Below are 18,949 nucleotides of genomic sequence, written 5' to 3' on the forward strand. Positions count from 1 at the left end.
TAAAATGTTTTGAATGTTCCCCATTCTCACAAACAGTCGATACTGTCAGTCCTTTTAGTAAGTCTGGCAAATGTGAAATAGTGGTTCACTGTGGTTTTCTTTTTTCCTTTTAACTTTTTTCGGTAAAGTATAATACATGTAGTAAAAGATAAAAAATCATCAATGTATAACATCATGACTTATCTCAAATTAAACAGACCCATGTAACCACTGCCAAGTAGAACATTGCTAGGAGTCCAGAAACTCTCCTTATGTGTTAAGCCCCCATTACCACTGCTTACCTCTTTCCCAAAGATAATCACTTTCTGACAGTTAACATCAAAGATTAGTTTTGTCCATTTTTTGAACATCGTATACATGGCATCATACAGTAGGGATGCCTTTGTATCTGATGTCTTATTCAGCAGTATGCTTGTGAGATTTATCTTTTAGTTGTGTAATTGTGAGTTGCTCCACATAGCTTAATAAAATGGACAAAGCTATTATTTTCATTTTTATGATGTGTAGAAGAGTAATTCTCATTATTTGTGTGTTTGAAGCACACTTTTGTTTTTTATTTTTTTGAGGGATTTGGAAATTATTTTTGTTGCTAAAATATCTTTTTGTATTCAGATGTGCACATTTAAATTGATTTAAAAAATATATGTTATGGTATTTGAATCTTTTTTTCTGGATTATTTACATTTGTAGTATATAATAGATCCCTGTTGTTAAAAAGTAAAACGTATAAAAAGGATAAACAGTCTCCTACCCCTATTCTCAACTACCCAAATCATATCCACTGCAACCTCCCAACATCTCTGTCCAGGAAACTAGTATTTCTAGTTTTTTGTGTAATCTTTCAATGTCTCTTGTATACATAAGCAAATAATAATGCAAATATTTATTTCTTTACATCTTTATCCCTCTGCCAAAAGCACATTATAGCAACTATCTTGTAATTTATTATTTTTTGCTTAATGTCTCTCATATTTTTATGTATCAGTTCATTTTTATAAAGTTCTGAGGTATTTAATTTATTTTCATTGCAATATAGTATTCCATTGTGTTAATATATCATAATATATCCATTCTGTTTTGGGTTTACAGTTTTTGGCTCTTCTGAATAATGCTGCTGTGACCATTCTAGTAAATTTGTTGAAATGTGTACACATTTCTTTTGGATATATATCTAGGGTGGAATTCCTGTGTCATCAAGGTAAATGAATTTCCATATCCCTGACAAGCCTGGGTATTGCTAGTTTCTTTAATTTTTTTTTTTTTTTAACCTGTTCTGGTGGGTACCAGTGGTATCTTATTGTGGTTTTAATTTTTTATTTTTTGGAGCACTAATGAAATTATGTATTTTTCCTTATGTTAATTGGCTATATTGGTTTTTTAAAAATCTTTACTTTAAAATCCAGAATACATAATCCCCATTTGTTAAAATGGAAAAACAAAACAAAAACAAAAACAACAGATAGATTGACAAACTCATGCGCTAGCAGTCTTAATCTAGTTATTTCTTGGGTAATAGGTTTCAAAACATATTTTTGACTGTTCTGATTGTATTTTGTAAAAATAAATGGTGGAGTAGAAATTACATTCCTTTGATTAGGGCTAGGACTTTGTGTTAGTACTACATGAGGAGTACTCTGGGTTCAGTAGGAAGGGAGAGAGATGAGCACTTCCCTACCATGAAGGGATTTTGGAATTAAATGGTTCAGCTTGCTTGTTTGTGGGTGGAGAATGAGAGGTTGAAATGATTGTTACTTAAATAGAATAGTTTAGTCAGCTCTTGAGTTATGATATAAATTGCATGATTGAGGCATAGTGTTTTTTTGTTTTGTTTTTGTTGAAAAGTACTTTTACTTGAAAACAGACCAGAGATAGAACTTGTGTAGGGGTTTGGTCTGGTCATGGGCTGTTCTCAGTGCTTGGATGAACTTTTGAAATTCTTCTCCCTTTAAAATTTAATGCATGTTTATTTTTGTCTAGAATTCTGTTTCCTTTTTTTCCACAGTAAAGTTGTATGAGTGGATCTTCATGTCATTGTTTATACCTAAGGCATTTTTAGGAACTTTAAGAATAAATTTTTGAATTCTGTTTGATGAAGTCAGAGTACTTTTGTTGACTGTCTAAGAATAGTAAGCAATATCACTTGCATTCATTATTAGCCAATATTGTGTCAAGTTGTTTTTTTTGGTGCAATTGAAACATTTTCTTTACTTATTCCCTTCTGAAATAAACCTTATTTTTTAGAGCAGTTTTAGGTTCACAACAAAATTGAGCAGGAAATACAAAAGAGTTTTCATATATACCTGCCCCCTCCCACTCTCCCACAGCCTCCCATGCTGTCATCATCCTGCACCAGCAAATTGGTTATTTTTGAGTTGACTGATTCCTTTACTTTTGGGAAAGTAAGCAGTTTGATATATTTTGACATCGTTCTAAAATTTGTTTTATAACATTTTGCTCACTTAAAAAAAGAGTATTATTGACCTTATTTCAAAAACAAAGACGACTTGAATTAAATTACTTGTTTCCTAGCTGAATTTTATTTTGAAGGTTCAAAGTGAAAAAGGTTTTCATTTTTATTAGCAACAATTATGCTTTCCTTTGATTCCTACTAATTTTATGAAACTTGAAGATTTTCAGCCTTTTTTCCCTTTTACATGTAAAATATTCTAACCAAATGCTTGAAATTTTTTATTAAGATTTCTGACTTGGAGTACTGCTGACAGATGTAATTCCAAACTTGGTCTATAGCACAAGCTCCAATCCAATTTTTGTGGGCTTTCTCAGAAGTGAATTAAGTGATATTGATTAGGATTGATTAGGATGCTGTTATCATAAAGGTTATAAAATGCTATAAAATGTTATTAGCAAAGAATAGGACCTTGTAGCTGTGGCTCACCGATCCTTGGAAAGTACCCATGGTTTAGGGCTCAAACTGAAAGGCAAAGTCATTAAACTTTCTAAAGACTATAGAATTTTCTCAGTGAGACAGAAGAATCAACTAAAAAAAGATGATACTTTGACCACATTAAAATTAATGTTCATCTAAAGACATCATAAAGAAAATGAAAAGATAAGCCACAAACTTGGAAAAAAATACTTGTAATATATGTAATAGAGAATTAGTGTCCTGAACAGGGCTGCCTTCATAGATATACAACCTGTGCAGTCACACAGGACCCCATACTTATTTTAATGCTAAGCTGTCAGTGTCTTGAAATTCTGAATTTTTGAATAAGTGGCCCTATTTTTTTATTTTACACTGGGCCCTGCAATTTATGTAGCTAGTCCTGGTCTTTAATGTATAAAGCCTATTAATTAATAAGAAAAAGACAACCCAATAATAATGGTCAAAAGCTGTGAACAAGGGAACATAGATAATTAATAAATATATAAAAAAGTCTTCAACATTATTAGATCTTCAACCTAATTAAGCCAATACAAATGGAAATCACAGTGCAATACTATTTTATATGTTCTGTAGTGTTACAAATTGAGAAATCTAACTTTATCAAGTATTGGAGAAGATACGTTATCGATTCATATACATTATCAATTCATATACTGCTGGTGCCTTAGTAAAGTGATACAATTGGAAGACAATTTGGCATTTTTGGTGAGGTTGGAAATTTGCATGTCCTATGACCCATCAATTCCACTTCTAGGTTTAAAGCATGCCCTAAAGAAATTTTTGTTTTAAGTGCACCTGGAGACTTGTATAATAATGTTGATAAAAGCAGAAAATTATAAACCATCCAAATGTCTTGTCAACAGAATGGATAAATACATTGTAGCATATTTATATAATGAAATGCTATAGAGCATTGAAAATGTAATATGGATAAAGTGTAGAAAAATATTGAATGAAAAAATTCAAATCTCTGAATGCTTCATACAGTCATACCAATTTATCAAGCTGAAAAAGAGAGCAGGGTACACAAACAAAATATTATTAGAGATATATACATATGTGAGTTCTTTTTAAAAAAGTAATAGAATAGTAAGTATTCAGGATAAAGGTTGGGATGAGAGGATCACATAGGTGATGTTATTGGTGTGGGATGGCGACTTGCAGTGTTCATTTTATGCTTGCTTACATGCATATTTTCATACGTTTTGTGTGTCAAATTACATTAAATAAGAATATGGGAAAAATGAAATAAGCTACTATATTTAGCAGCTTATAAAGTAGATATAAGAATGGATTGAGAAGTAGAAAGAAAACACCTTATTATAGAAAAGAGGTTTTAAAGAGAGGTTGATCTTAGAGCATTTAGTTGCACATGACATCCACTTAAGTCCCTTCTGGTTCTAACGTTTTATATTTTAATGTTGTGATTCATGTATTTTCTATATTTTCCCTGTAATTAAAAATGTAGAGTTATAAGCAGTTCGGTGGCATATAAGTAATAAAATTTATTTATTTTTAATTTAGCTCATTTAAGTGTTAATACCTTTTATCTTCGCTCTTTTTTTGTAGTGTATCTTCTAATCTGAAAAAGTCTTCCATGAAAACTTCATTTTTAAAAAATAAGTAATGCTACCTGTTTTCCTAAATGACTGAAATGGGGGCTACAATTTTGAGGTAAGTATCCAGTTTTGTGTCTTTGATTACTTACATTATTTTTCTAGAAGTTAAATATAGAAAGAAAATGTAAATATTGGTTAGGTTCTAAATCTTTTAGAGTTTCTGGGGTGGAGTGGAATCCTAGGCCTTGTTTTCAGACAGTTGTGTATTTAGAATTAAGTTTACCACAGAGTTAATAGAGCTTCATGAAAGAGAAAGGAAGGGCCAGTAGTTGAAAGATTTTTAGAGAGGTTAATTGAAAACTGAAGAATTTGGCAGTTAGGAGGTCATAGCTGGCCCTAGTAGGACCCATTGCAGTGTGACTTTTGTGGTTGAGAATAAGCTTGCAGTTAAGAATGAAAAAGTGATAAAGTGAATATTTCAGCTCTTAATTCATTTATTAAACCAATATGTAGTAGGTGCTTAGGATGCAGCAATCTTTTCCTAAGCACTGGAGTTATAGTTAGCATGACCATATATCCTGGTTTAAGGCTCTTGTAGATCAATTAATGCCCAACTTTTTTTTTCCAATTTTGAGATATAATTGACACATAACATTGTGTAATTACTCAACTATTTTTAATGCCCTCTTTTACTCTCAAGTCTGCTGATTTGGATAAGTAACATGGTCCACCCTAGTTATACTGTTAACAAGGACTGACATTCCCTGTCTGAGGTTATGTTGCCTGCTAGACTGGGCCTTTAGTCTAGCAGGCAAGTTAGGTGCTTAACAAATAGTTATGAAATTAATGGTTAATTACAGCGTTAAGTGCTGAAGAAGTGAAATAATGACTACCCGAATGAGTGGTGGGAGTGGAAGTCAGTGAGCTGTGAGTTCATTTTACAAGGTAGATTTCATAGGTAGATTTGTCAGGGAATATGGAAGAAAGAAGTCATATAAATGAATTCAAAATTTTGAGTTCCATTGGTTGGAAGTATGGTGGTGCCTTGAGCAGAAGTAAGGAACTCATGAAGAAAGACTGGTATTAGGAAGTGAGAAGGTGGGACTGTAACATGGTGAATTCTGTTAGACATGTTTTGATTTTTGAGGTACAGGTAGAACTTTGAGAATTATTTCCTTAAGTGTGGAAATACAAGACTGAAACTTAGGAAAAGATAATTTAGGACTTGAAGATAAAGAATTTGGAGTAATTCACAGAGTTTAAGCTATGGTAACATTTTCAGTGCCCTAGCACATAGCAGAGAGATAGAGATAAAGCACTGAACTTTAGGAAGTGCCTATTGTAAATGAATGGCTGTTGTTAAAAACTATCAGTAAAGGAAAAATAAGAAGAAAGATATGAAAGATACCAGAATTGTGCAGTGTTTCTCTTTGAAGCACAATAAAGAATTTTAAGGGGAGGCTCTTTGAGGGATGAGATACTGTAGAAAGATTAAGGATTTTAGTACCCTAGAAGGGGCTTGTTGAATTTAATTATTGACAGGTTATTGGTAACTGAGAGAACATATTGAGTAGACCAGGATGACTTGTAACAGGTAAGAAAATGGTTTTATAAAATATATATCAGGAAGAATAAAATAGAATGTTTTTCAAGGAGTTTGTGCAGAAAGTGAGACAGTGATAATTTTGAGGACTTTGCCACATAGGAAAAGATATTTTAGCATTAGCACCTAGTATATTTTAGGTAAAAGGGAATGATCCATTAGAGCAGTTTGAACATGTGGTTTAAATATTAGAGTGATTAATTGCTCAGAGGAAGTAACACAATTTGAGGTCAAGGATATGGACAAAAAGCTTAACTTTTCCGAAAGAGTAGTAATCTTTCTGCTTAGAAATCAGACAAATGGAAGAAAGGATGAATCAGAAGTTTTTAGGCAAAGAGAAGGAAAACTAAATCAATCATGGCCTCCATGATTGTAGAATTTCTTATTCTACTTTTTTAATAAGGTAGAGATTGAGGTTATCTACTAGGCATATAGTTAATCTGTGATGAGGTTGGTAACCTGGAAGAAGAAAGCATTTAGGAAAAACATTGTAGAGTAATTACCAAATGACTCTAATATTTATTTATTGAGTACCCAGGCACTCTATAGATAAGATCATTGTTCTTATGGAACCAGTCATTGAAATAAATAAGACAAGTACCAAATCATAATGTGATATGAAGAGCATTAAAAAAGGGCAGTTGATAGAGTGACTGGGTGTCTACTTCAGGTGACATTAATGTAAGGTATGAAAGTCAAGACTTCAGTCACTTGAAAATCAAGCTAGTTTAAAATCCTCAAGGTGGAAATGAGCTTGGTCTGCTTGAGGAATGGGAAGAAGTTCCTTGAACCTAACTAAACTTCTTACTATGGCCACAGAGACCAACATGGCCTGGCTTGGCTTACTTCAACTTCATCTCATGACACTACGGTGCTCATCCACTCTTTTTCCAGAGTACTGAACTTCTTCCCATTCCTCAAGCAGAAAAATGTCATGATATAATATATGTTTTAAAGACTTCTCTGGCTGCTTTATTGAAGATGGATATAGAAGTAGAGGGGAAGCAGGAAGGTCAGTTAAGAGGCTGTTGGAATTGACCAGGCCAGAGATGATGATGGAGAAACTTAATATCATCACTAGAATAGAAGAGAAAGGATTGCTGAGCAATAATAATGAAAGCTCAGTTTAAGATAAACTAGCATGACATGGTAGGCAGTGTGAATTTAGCTAGTATAACCTTTTAGATAGAAATGAGAAATTTGACATCGGTGGTTGAAATTACTGTCTATGGGATGCAGGTTTGGTGAAAGGGAATGCATCATGGGACTGGAGGCCATGATTGATTTAGTATGTATTTATTGACCATGTACTAATATACCAAGAACTGTGCTAGATGCTAGAGTTACAACAATAAACAAAAACAGAGGTCCCTTTCTCATGGAATTGATGTTCTAATAGGTGGGGAAGATAAACCGTAAGTAAATATATGCTGTGTTGCATGGGTAGTGAGAAATACTATTAAAATGTATTAGGGAAAGGTAGACATTGATGCGGGTAGGGTAGGCTTACTGTTTTATCAGGTAGATTAAAGAAGCCCTCTCTGATTAGGTGACATTTGAGTTGACAGCTCTAAATGAAATAAGGGAGCAGGCCAGGTAGATATTTGGGTTGGGGGAAATGAGGGAGCATTCCAGGCTAAAAGAACTTAAATACAAAGGCTTTGAGGCTGGACTGTGTTTGATGTGTCCTAGGAGCAGTAAGAGGGCCAAGTGTGGCTAGAATGGAGTTAGTGAGGGAGGAGGTAGTAGAAGCTGATATTGTGAAGGTAGAAAAGGCTTAAGTCCAGTTATAGACCAGGGTTTGGCCTTTGTGTTTTCTTCTATGTGATGATGGAGATGAAGATCCAGGGGTGAGGATGGGAGAGGAGTAAAAGGTAAAGCTATAACTGAGAAGTGTAACTTGTGGTTAATGAACTGTGAGGCCAGGTGTTTGAAATATCTAAAAGTGATAAGAGGGATGTACAGTAAAACCAATTTGAATCACAGAGAGGTAAGGAAGAGTAGAAAAAGGTGAGTTAGAGACACAGAGGTCTTATAGTTCCTGATAAGTTTATTTGGATTTTTTTAAATTGTAAAATATGCATAACAAAATTGACCATTTTAACAATTTTGAAATGTACAATTCACTGGCATTACATTCACAGTGTTGTGCAACCATCACCAGTCTCCATCTCCAGAACTTTTTCATCATCCCAAACTGACACTCTGAACTCAGTAAACAATAATTCCCCATTGCCTTCTCACCCCCAATTCCTGTCTACTATTTTACTTTCCGTCTCTATGAATTTGCCTATACTAGATATCTCATGTAAGTGGAATCATGCAATATTTATCCTTTTGTGGCTGGTTTATTTCACTTAGCATAATGTCCTCAAGTTTCATCCACATTGTAGCATGTTTATCACAATGTTTTTGTTTTTGTTTTTGTTTTTAATTGCTGATAATATTCCATTGTATGAATATATACCCCATTTTGTTTTTGTCTGTCTACCCATCGATGGACGTTTGGCTATTGCTGTGAACGTGAGTGTACAAATCCTTATTTTGAGTCCTTGCTTTTAATTCTTTTGGGTATATATATCCAGAAGTAGAAATACTGGATCATATGATAATTCCATTTAAATTTATAGGAAATTGCCAAACTTTTTCACAGCAGTTACAATATTTTACATTTTGATCAGTAATACAGAAGGGTTACAATTACTCCATATTTTTGCCTGGATTTGGTTTATAGGGTACCTTTGGTTTTGGGCAGTAGAATGTTTTAAACATATTTCCTTAAAGGAATGTTTATCATAGATTATTTTCTAGTAGTTTTGAAAGTAACACAAATCCTCATGCCCTGCTGTGAGGTCTGAGTTGGTAAACAACGTTGTCTTCTAGTTAAATTTTAGTGAGAAATCCTCTCTGGAATTAAAATTCTGTGGTCTTAAAAAGAATGGGTTGTTAGACAGTCGTGGTTACTGTGTCTATGTAACTATGGCTATGAAGTCTAATATACTAAGTATCTTCAATTGGCTCAGTGGAAAGATATGAGTTTTGATTAGTAGGCAGGAATAATTGATCTCTCGGGATTGGACAAGATAATTAAATGAGCTAGAATGATTTTTTTTTTTTCAAAGAGTACACTTGTTAACCTCTGAGATTGGAAATTTTATAAGAGCTGGAGAAATTTTCATCTTGCTGTTAATTGACACATTTTCTGTGTAAAAGGTGGGAAAAGACATTCCTTGTTTGGATGGATAATAGACCAATAAAAGTTATTAAGGGAAAAATGTTGGTGGGATTACAGCCCCTGCAGAAGTTTTTGAATTTTACACCTTGTTTGCAATTGTCATTAAGATCTGGAAATTTTGAAGTAGGTCATATTGTCTTCGATACTGTTATAATTTTGCTTTTTCTTCACAAATTATGTTTTAATTTAAAAATGTTTACCTTAGAAGCTTTTTATCATAGTATCTGAACACTATGAGTAAACTGAGTGATTTATACTTGCCTTCCAGTTTTTACTGGTTCTTCCTCTAGTTCTTTGTCTTTGCCTCAGGGTACTTTTCTTTAATTGCATTGGATGTTTACGCAGTTACAAAAAATGTTCATAAAGATTATATTATTGAGTGCCTACTGTTTCTGGTCCTTTGATAACATGCTTTTTGCTTTTACTCAGAAAATAACTATGGTCAGATTGTCCTATAGGCTGTCATAGACAGTAAGGATATTGTGAAAGAAATTCTGGCTATCTGTGTAGCATGACCTTTCAAAACTGTTTTTTTTTTTTTTTTTGCTGTAGCATCTCACTTAGCCTTTTGACTGCCACATGACAGAGGAAGTAGTATATAAAGGGCAACATAAATGCCTGCCTTGTTGATGTCAATACAGTTTTCCAATACGAGAACATGCTAAACAGTCATATACATTATTAAACATCATCGTTTTGTTTATGTGGAGGATTAACTAGTTTTATGCATAATACAGTATGTTTTAAGTGTAATTTTATAAAATTTGTAATATTTAAAATTTAAATAGAAAAACATTTGTTACTTTGAAAAAGTATCTAGATTTTTATTTAAAGTATTACAAATTATTAGTGAATGGAAATTATTATATATAGCCATGACTACAAATCCACTGTTTTTGTGGACAACAATATTAAAGCAACTTTGGAGGCATCTTTCTGCTCTTTCTGAGCAGCCGAAAGAGGCTTCTTTAAAACTGTGAATGGGCCTGGGGAACATGAGTAAGTACCAGGCTTTTAAACTTTAATCTTATTTTCTACTAGTAATATAGCTCTATAATGCATGTGTTTATTTGTTCTTTGTTCAGCAAATAGTTACTGAGGACTTGTATCAGGCACTGTGTGGAACCCTAAAGATGAAAGAGCCTGTTCCTGTCATTTAGAACCTCACTATCTAGATTAATCAGAAAGGGTGGCAGGAATAGAGTTTAGCAGGATCACAACTCCTTGCTCTAGCTGCTAATGTCACTTCCGTCCTAGAATCTAGAGAGATAAAGGCAAAGGTTATAAGCAATAGGGATGTGAGGGTGGTCAGGATTCTTAGATGGGAATAGTGCTAGAGGAGAAGCAACTGCAGATGACAGGAAAAGTCTGGAGCTTGGGTTTGATTATCACCAACACTGAGGTCATAGGCAGAGTAAAATGGGGAATGGGTTCCTATCAAATGGATTCTCCATGCCAGGTGCTACCGAGGGGATTTACATATGTTATTGCTATTAAACTGATTCATTTTTTAAAAAGTGCGAAATTTTGCATATATACAGAAGAGCACATGGAAACTTAAATTTATTATTTGAAGAATAATACAAAATAAAACCTGTGCTTGACAGCCAAGCTGAGCCAATCATATGTGCCTTCCTCTAGCATGTTTCTTTCTCTCCCTCTCCCGAAGATACACTTTGCTGAATTACTTATTTCCTTGCTTTTCTTTATAACTTTATCATCTACATTTGTATGAACAGTATTTAACTTTGTATTTATACTTGAATAGAATATTGTATATTTTTAAATTTGTTTCTCAACATTGTAAGGTTTATTGTGATGTGTGTAGCTGTATTTTATTAATTTTCTGTATTGTAAAATATTCAATACAATTTATTGATCCATTTTATTAATGTACATTTAGGTTGTGTATAGTTTTTGGATATTATGAAAAGTTCCACATTGAACATATGACATCCTTGGATAAAAATTTTCCTCGGATATATACCTAGTAATGGAATTTTTGCTGCCCAAATCTTTGGAAGAGATTGAATTGGTTTATTCTCCCACCACTAGGGATCTATGAAATGGCATACCATTTACATTTCTTTGGTGACTAATGAGGTCAAACATTTTTGCCTCTATATATTTATAGTTTTTTTGGTGCTTGTGAAATTCGTTTAATTATTTTACCCATTTTTGGGTAAAATAATTTAAATATATAGGGTTCGTGTTCTTTACATATTCGTTTTTTTCACTATAATATTTCACTATAATTACTTGATCAATTTTTATTTACCCATTTAACATTCTTCATTGAGTCTGTTCTTGTTTTTTGCATCAAGAGCAACACTTTATATGGCCTACCAGAATCTGGATCTAGCCAGCCTCTCCAGTACTCTTCTGCTTCTGTTTTCATTCTCTCTGTGTTCCTTAACTTTGAATTCCTCAAATTCTTAAGGTTGCTTAGGTCTTTGCATATGTTCTTTCTCCCTTTACCTAATTTCTTCTCTTTATTCAAATCTGTGTTAAAATTCCTCTTTCCTAGGAAAGTACTCTTGGCTTTACCTTCCTTAAATCCATATACTTTGTGCCTGTATATTTATATTTGAAAAATTTAGTAGTTCTCATCAGGAACAGAAAGAGACCAGTGTGTTCATTTCTACCAGGGGATTAAAAATTGCACTTTGCATAGTGATAAACAAAGATGAAAGCAGTGGAGTTTAAATAGGAGAGAATGATTTGCTGGTGTCATGATGGTATTCTCATCAATGTTGTCCCCTCACTTCTCTTCATGATTCTGTTTTCTGTTTGGATGGAGAAGTGTGATAAGGAATACACAGTGGTAAACAGCACTGGACTGAATATGATGGAAGGAAGATATATGGGTTGTAATCATGGCCTTGCAGCTATCTAAACTATATATTTGATTAAATTAATGAAGCCCAAATTGCTGTAACAGACTGAAAATAAATAATGGCTCAAACATAGCAGATGTTTATTTCTTACTCATGGAACAATTTAAGGTGGATCGTCGTCTTTGGTGGGTAGTTCTCTTCCAGGTAGTTTCTTCTCTCTCATGACTCATTCTCTGTGACCAGTGTGAGAGAAAATGGAAGGTGTAGGCAGCACAGTAACTTTACTAAAAGATTTCACCTGAAGTGGCACAGGTCTTTTCCACTTAACATTCCTCTGGAGAGAACTTAGTACATGGCCATTTTTTACTGCACAGAAAGTTGGAATATCTAGCCTGCCACATGCCCAGCCACAGTTTCATAACTGTGGAAGGAGAAAAACAGTCTCTGTCACAGTGGCCCTGGGAAAGTAATGTTTTTTCTGTAGATCTCAGGTCTCAAGGTATAAAATAAGGGATGTATACTCAGAAGATTTATAATACACATACCCCTCTTCCTTAAATATTAAATTTAAAAGGCATGAGGAAAGTGTTTTCATTGTGTCTCCATTCACCTTGTTCCAAGGCAATTTTGAAGGAATATGAGATGTTAAAGCTATTTCATCACTATTGGCTCCTCGTTATCATAACCAGGCTACTCATAGCTTTGTAGCTTTATCTAGGTCCTGGGTATAAACTGTACCATGGTCTTATGGAAGCCTATTTATTATGTGAGATGAAATAATTCTGAGGTTATGTGATGGTGCCAAGTTATAGGCAAATGTATTAGTTTTTAAATACTAAATTAAGAACCCGTTTAAATATTCTACATTTTCTTTGGAAATCAAGAATTTTAATATATTCATAAACATCTAATTAAGGAAGCTGACTAGAGCTTGTCAGTTTATTCATAAATTTAGACTCTAAGTTTCAATCATTATGATTTCAGGGAAACTTCCTTGATGATTTTTTTTTTTGAAAAACACTCCTTTTAATGTTTTAAAAGACAGACAAAAATTGATAGGCAAAGGGAGAGTCTAGACCATTTAGAACTAAGGCAGGTATAAAAAAAATGGATACAATATAAGTTTTGCCTTCATGAAGGAAATGACTAAAATAAAACTTCAAGTTTCTGCATGTTGGTAATAATATTAATGCAGAAAATATCAAAAATACAAAGTATGAATTTCACCCCTTAGGTTTATAATAAACTATCAAACCTATTTAATGCATTTTCTTTTATAAGCCTTCAGTTTAGCAGCACATGCTATACAAATACGTAGACTAGTATTTTACCATTAGAATTAATAGTTTTCATCTCAAACTAGTGACTTGTCTTTTTACTCAGTTATATACATTTCATTTCCATTATAAGACACTTAAGACCTTTCTAGTGGTAAATTTTAATCAACATATTGCATAAAATGAATCTTGGCTTTTAAAATGAACCTTTTAGTACTGTAGCATGATGGGTTTAAGTAAACAATTGAAGCATAATATGGTAACTACTATTTTAAACTAATTCATAGATGTAAGAAAACATTTGATTTTTAAAATATATATAACCAATATAAGACCGAATAGTTATGAGCAGTAAAATACTAGAAAACAGCAAATGAATAAATAAGGAGATTTTTTCATCGGTGGCCATTCATTATTTTGCTCTTAGGATCCTGGAAGAAATTGTCTTGAGTTTCAAATGTTATGGCAAATCTAGTCGTTTCTTAGCTTCTTCAATATCACCTTGAATTACTGAAATAAGTGATTCACTACCTCTGGTTTCAGGTAGCCAACAATGGCCATTTTGAAGAGTTCCCCATAGAAGTCCTCTTTGAAGGGGTGCGTGATATGAGTTTCTAAGGACTTTTTTGTATTCTTGTAGTATGAGGTCCATCCTTTGCTCACCACCATCTTATGGACATGTCCATTTCCAAAACTGGCCCAACCATAATAAATGCCAGTGGATACATCAATTGGAAGATTATCTACTACTTACTTGTTCAGGAAAGTTAGCTGTGGGGATGTCCAGCTGCTTGGAGCCGCGGCCAAAGCCCCGTACAACTTGCCCGCGGCAGAAGTAAGGCAGGAACCTCATGACGCCATCTGCTCGGCGTGCGGGCTGTTGCTGGGTGCCAGGTCCCGTGGAGCCGCCATACGGGCAGTGTCTCGATCCCCCGGACCAGCCGGGGGACATGGGCGGGAACACGGCCCGCGGGCTGAGCTGACATACAACGGGCTGGGAGGTGCTGGTGACCAGCCGCGGCAAGCCCCTTGCAAAGCTGACCTGATGATTTTTGGAACTGAAGTTTGGTAGATCAGAGTTGGGTAATGGAAGTTTCATTTTTCTATATAGTCATTTAAAAGTAATTTAACATATACTTCCCTTTGGGGTGGGGGAGGGGAAGAGATGATAGCATTAAGATTATCATAGGTAATTTAATTTTAGCTTTTTAGTTTTCAGTTCCATTTAAATTTCAGTAGAATTTTGGTCTGAGTAATTATAGTTTCAGAGTTTAACTTGTTTGCTAATATACAGAATCTATTTGTACATAAGAAGAAAATATTTCTTAAGAGGAATGCTCGAGAAAAATTTATATTTAAGAAAATGTATGTGTGTATATATATATGTTTATAGAAGCAAATGATTTAACTCTTGGCTGTAGTAGTTGCATAATTTGATCTCTTAATCTAATAGATCATGTTTCAATTATCAGTAGCTGCAATGAACCACCCCAAAACTTACTGGTATAAAATATCTATTTTGTTATGCTCTTGCTCAGTGGTTAGGAATTTAGACAAGGCATAACTTGTCTGTGTTCCATAATGTCTGGGCTTCAGGTTGACAAGCTCAAAGTCTGAGGGCTGAAGTCATTCAAAATCTAGCTGTTGGTGCTGGCAGTCAGTTGGAGTTGGTCAGAATACCCACACATGGCTCTTAGAATGAGCATCTCACAAGCAAGTGTCTTAAGAGATAGCAAATGGAAGCTACTAGTTTCTAAAACCTAGGTCCAAAAACTAGTAGAGCATTATCTCTGCTATATTCATTTTGTCAAAAAGAGCTCATTCATATCCAAGGGAAGGGAGCATAGGCCTCAGTCCCAATAGGAGGAATAGGAAAGAATTTAGGGATTGTTTTAAAATCATATCAGGTCAGGGAGAAAAAAAATGGTGTAGATGATACTCTTTGTTCATCCCTCTTGTGACCAAATCAAAGTTGTGACAGAAACATGGAACAAACAGCAAGGAAAGTCACCTGGGATCTAGATGAACAAACCTACAACTAGGGAGAGAAATAAGAAATCACCCTGCAGTGACAGGAGGTAGGACAGGGTGAGGATGCAAGGCTGCCAGTCCTGAGTGGCTGAGTGAGACTGAGGCTTTGGCAGCAGCATCAATAGCGGCAGCTTGCAGCAGCGGACATTCCTCTTAAAGGGGCCGTGTCTGCCACCGGACTTTCACAGTGACGGACTTGGTCACTCTGAGCACCAGTGCCTGGTCAGAGGCTCAGGGGACACCAGGGACTTATAGGGGGACACTGAGTTGTCGGAGTGAAGGCTGGAGGCGAGGCTTCTCCTGGGCAGAAGTGCTGGCAGTATCCATTTTTCCTCCGTTGAGCCCTTCACCCTCCCAGTGTGCTGACCCAGTGCCACCATAGTTGAGAGGTCATCAAACTGGATAACAGAGGTCACTCCACCCAGAAGATTCCTTGAAATTCCACTTCCCCCAACTCGTGAACCCACCCAAGCCACATCATGGTGTATCCTTGGTGAGTCAGATGCTCCTTGCTGAGCACTGCCAAGGACTCACACTGGTGGCAGCTGGCCTCGGTGTCTGGTGTGGTTTCTTGAGGCAACTATAAGCACAGCATCTGTGGATTGCTTGCTGAATCTTAAGAGGAGGCACAGGCTGGGGCTAAATTTGGCCTGCAACTGAACCCCTCTCAGGACTGTCACTGGATACCTACTTCACAAAGCTGTACTAATAAGACCGGGAGACTCAGAAGCTTTGCTTAGCACATAGAAACAGGCACAGAAAGGCAGCCAAAATGGGGAAACAAAGAAGCAGAAACCATATGAGAGACCAAAACAGAAATCCAGATATAATCTAACAGATTCAGAGTTCAAAACACTGGTTATAAAGCTGCTCAGTGAACTTAGGGGAAGTATAGATGAATTCAGTGAGAACTTTAACAAAAAGATAGAAAAAAAAGTGGAAATGGAAATTATAAAAGAGAACTAGTCAGAAATGAAGAACATATCATCTGAGATGAAGAGTCTATTAGATGGAATCAATAAAGTGGATAAAGAAGAAGGTTGAACCACTGATATAGAGGAAAGGGAATCCAAGGACACTCAGAACGGCAAGAAAAAAGAAGCCAAGACAATAATAATGATTTAAGGAGTCTGTAGGATACTATTAAATGTAAAAATATTTATGTCTTAGGGGTACCTGAAGGAAAACAAATGTTGAAGAGCTGTTTGAAGAAATAATGATGGAAAACTTTTCTCACCTCATGAAGGAAATAGATGTATAACCCCAGGAAGTTCAGAGCATCCCCAAAAGGATGAACCCAAAGAGGCCCACACCAAGACACATTATAAATTAAAATGCCAAAGGTTAAATACAAAGAGAGAATCTTAAAAGCAGCAAGAGAAAAGCAGTTAGTTACCAACAAGGGAGCACCCATAAGACCGGCAGCTGATTTCTGTAAAGAAACCATGCAGGGCAGAGAGCATGACACAAAATTTTCGAAGTGATGAAAATCTAGGATCTACAACCAAGAATGCTTTATCCAGAAAATCTATCATTTAGAATCAAAGGACAGATAAAGAGCTTCTCAGACAAAAATAAGCTAAAGGAATTTATCAACAAGAAGGCAGTATTACAGGAAATGTTGGAGAGACTTCTTAAGAAAAAATATATCAAAAACAGGAATAAAGAATGATAGTAATACATTCCTGTCAACAAGTACCTCAAATGGATAAGAATTAAGTGTTCCAACCAAAAGATAGAGTGGCTGAATGGATGAGAAAACAAGATCTCTACATATGCTGCCTATAAGAAACTCAATTCAGATTAAAAAGCACACAGACTAAAAGGAAGAGAATGGAAAAAGATATTGCCTTGATGGACCTAGAGGGTATTGTGCTGAATGAAATGGATCGGATAGAGAAAGACAAATATTGCATGATTACGCGTACATGTGGAATGTAAAGAACAAAATAAACAACAATAATAAAAGCAGTAATAAACTCAGATACGGAGAATATTTTGAAGGCTACTAGATGGGAAGGAGGTTCGAGGGATGGGGAAAAAAAGTAAAGGAATTAAGTAGAAATGGATAGTTGCAGAATAGACATGGAGATGTAGAGCGTAGCATGGGGAAGATGGTTAATAATGTAATAATTATGTAAGGAGGAAGAGGGGTCCTAGATCGCTTTGAGTTATGTGGATCTGATCACTAAACTGTACAACTTACTGATCTAGGGGTCCTAGATCGCTTTGAGTTATGTGGATCTGATCACTAAGCTGTACAACTGAAACTGGTATATTGTATGCCAACTATAACTGAAAAACCTTATTGAATTGTATAATGTAAATAAGAGCAACTAATTGTCTATTATATTTCAATAAAGTAAAAAAAAAAAACTAAAAAATCATTTCAGGTCATTAGGCAGAACTCTTTATCATGTAATTACGTCTTTTGGAGCTAGTTTTCAATACTTTATAAGCTTCTTAAATTGTTAATGTTTTAGCCAGTACTTTTTTTAAAGTTTATTGGGTTAACATTGGTTAATTATAATTTTTAGGTGTACATTATAATTTGACATCTGTATATTCTATTGTGTGATTACCACCCAGAGTCTAGTTTCCTTCAGCTACCATATATTTGATCCCCTTTACCCACTTCACTCTCCCCAACCACCCTATATTTGACCCCCTTTACCCCATCTACCTCCCCACTCCTTCCCCACTCCCTTACCCTCTGGTAACCACTAGTCCATATTCCATATCCATGAGTCTCTGTTTGTCCTACTCATTTGTTGCTTTTAGGTTTATATCTCACATGTAAGTGATATCACGTGATTTTCGACTTTTTCTGTCTGGCTTATTTTGCTTAGCATGATTATCTCAAAGCTCATCCATGTTGTCACAAATGGCAGTATTTCATCTCTTATGGCTGAGTTGGGTCATATGGTAGATCAATTTATAGTGTTTTGAGAAATCTCCATACTGTTTTCCATAGTGGCTGTACCACTTTGCAGTCCCACTAGTATGGAATGAGGGTTCTTTTTTCTCTGCATCCTCTTCAACAGTTGTTATTACTTGTCCTGTTGATTATAGCTATTCTAGCAGGTGTGAAATGAGAGGGTATTGTGGTTTTGAATTGCGTTTCCCTAATAGCTAGCGATGTTGAGCAGCTTTTCAAATATTTGCTGGCCTTTTTTATGTCCCTTAGGGAGAAGAGAAGTTTCAGGTCCTCTGCCCATTTTTTGATTGGATCGTTTGTTTTTTTGTTGTTCTTGAGTCGTATGAGTTCTTTGTATATTTTGGATATTAGGCCCTTATTGGAGGCATTGCTTGCAAATATATTTTCCCATTTGTATGATTGTCTCTTTACCTTGTTGACGATTTCTTTTGCGGAGCAGAAGCTTTTGAGTTTGATGTCGTCCCATTCATTTATTTTTGCTTTTACTTCCCTTGCCTTTGAGGTCAAATTCATAAAATCCTCTTTAAGTCCAAGGTCCTTGAGTTTCGTTCCTATGTTTTC

General features: G+C 35.0%; 1 protein-coding gene and 1 pseudogene across 1 annotated transcript in view; one reads left to right on the forward strand and one right to left on the reverse strand.

The window, feature by feature from the left end:
- Nucleotides 1-18,949, forward strand: part of PIK3CB (phosphatidylinositol-4,5-bisphosphate 3-kinase catalytic subunit beta) — a 178,206-nt gene that overhangs the window by 29,102 nt on the left and 130,155 nt on the right. Inside the window, exon 2 of the mRNA XM_025043589.1 lies at nucleotides 4,478-4,582. The gene's annotated coding sequence lies outside the window, so the exon portion shown is untranslated. The remainder of the gene's footprint in view (nucleotides 1-4,477; nucleotides 4,583-18,949) is intronic.
- Nucleotides 13,614-14,281, reverse strand: LOC102879817 (annotated as a pseudogene).

The sequence above is a fragment of the Pteropus alecto genome, unplaced genomic scaffold, assembly GCF_000325575.1.
Source record: "Pteropus alecto unplaced genomic scaffold, ASM32557v1 scaffold92, whole genome shotgun sequence".
Lineage (NCBI taxonomy): Eukaryota > Metazoa > Chordata > Mammalia > Chiroptera > Pteropodidae > Pteropus > Pteropus alecto.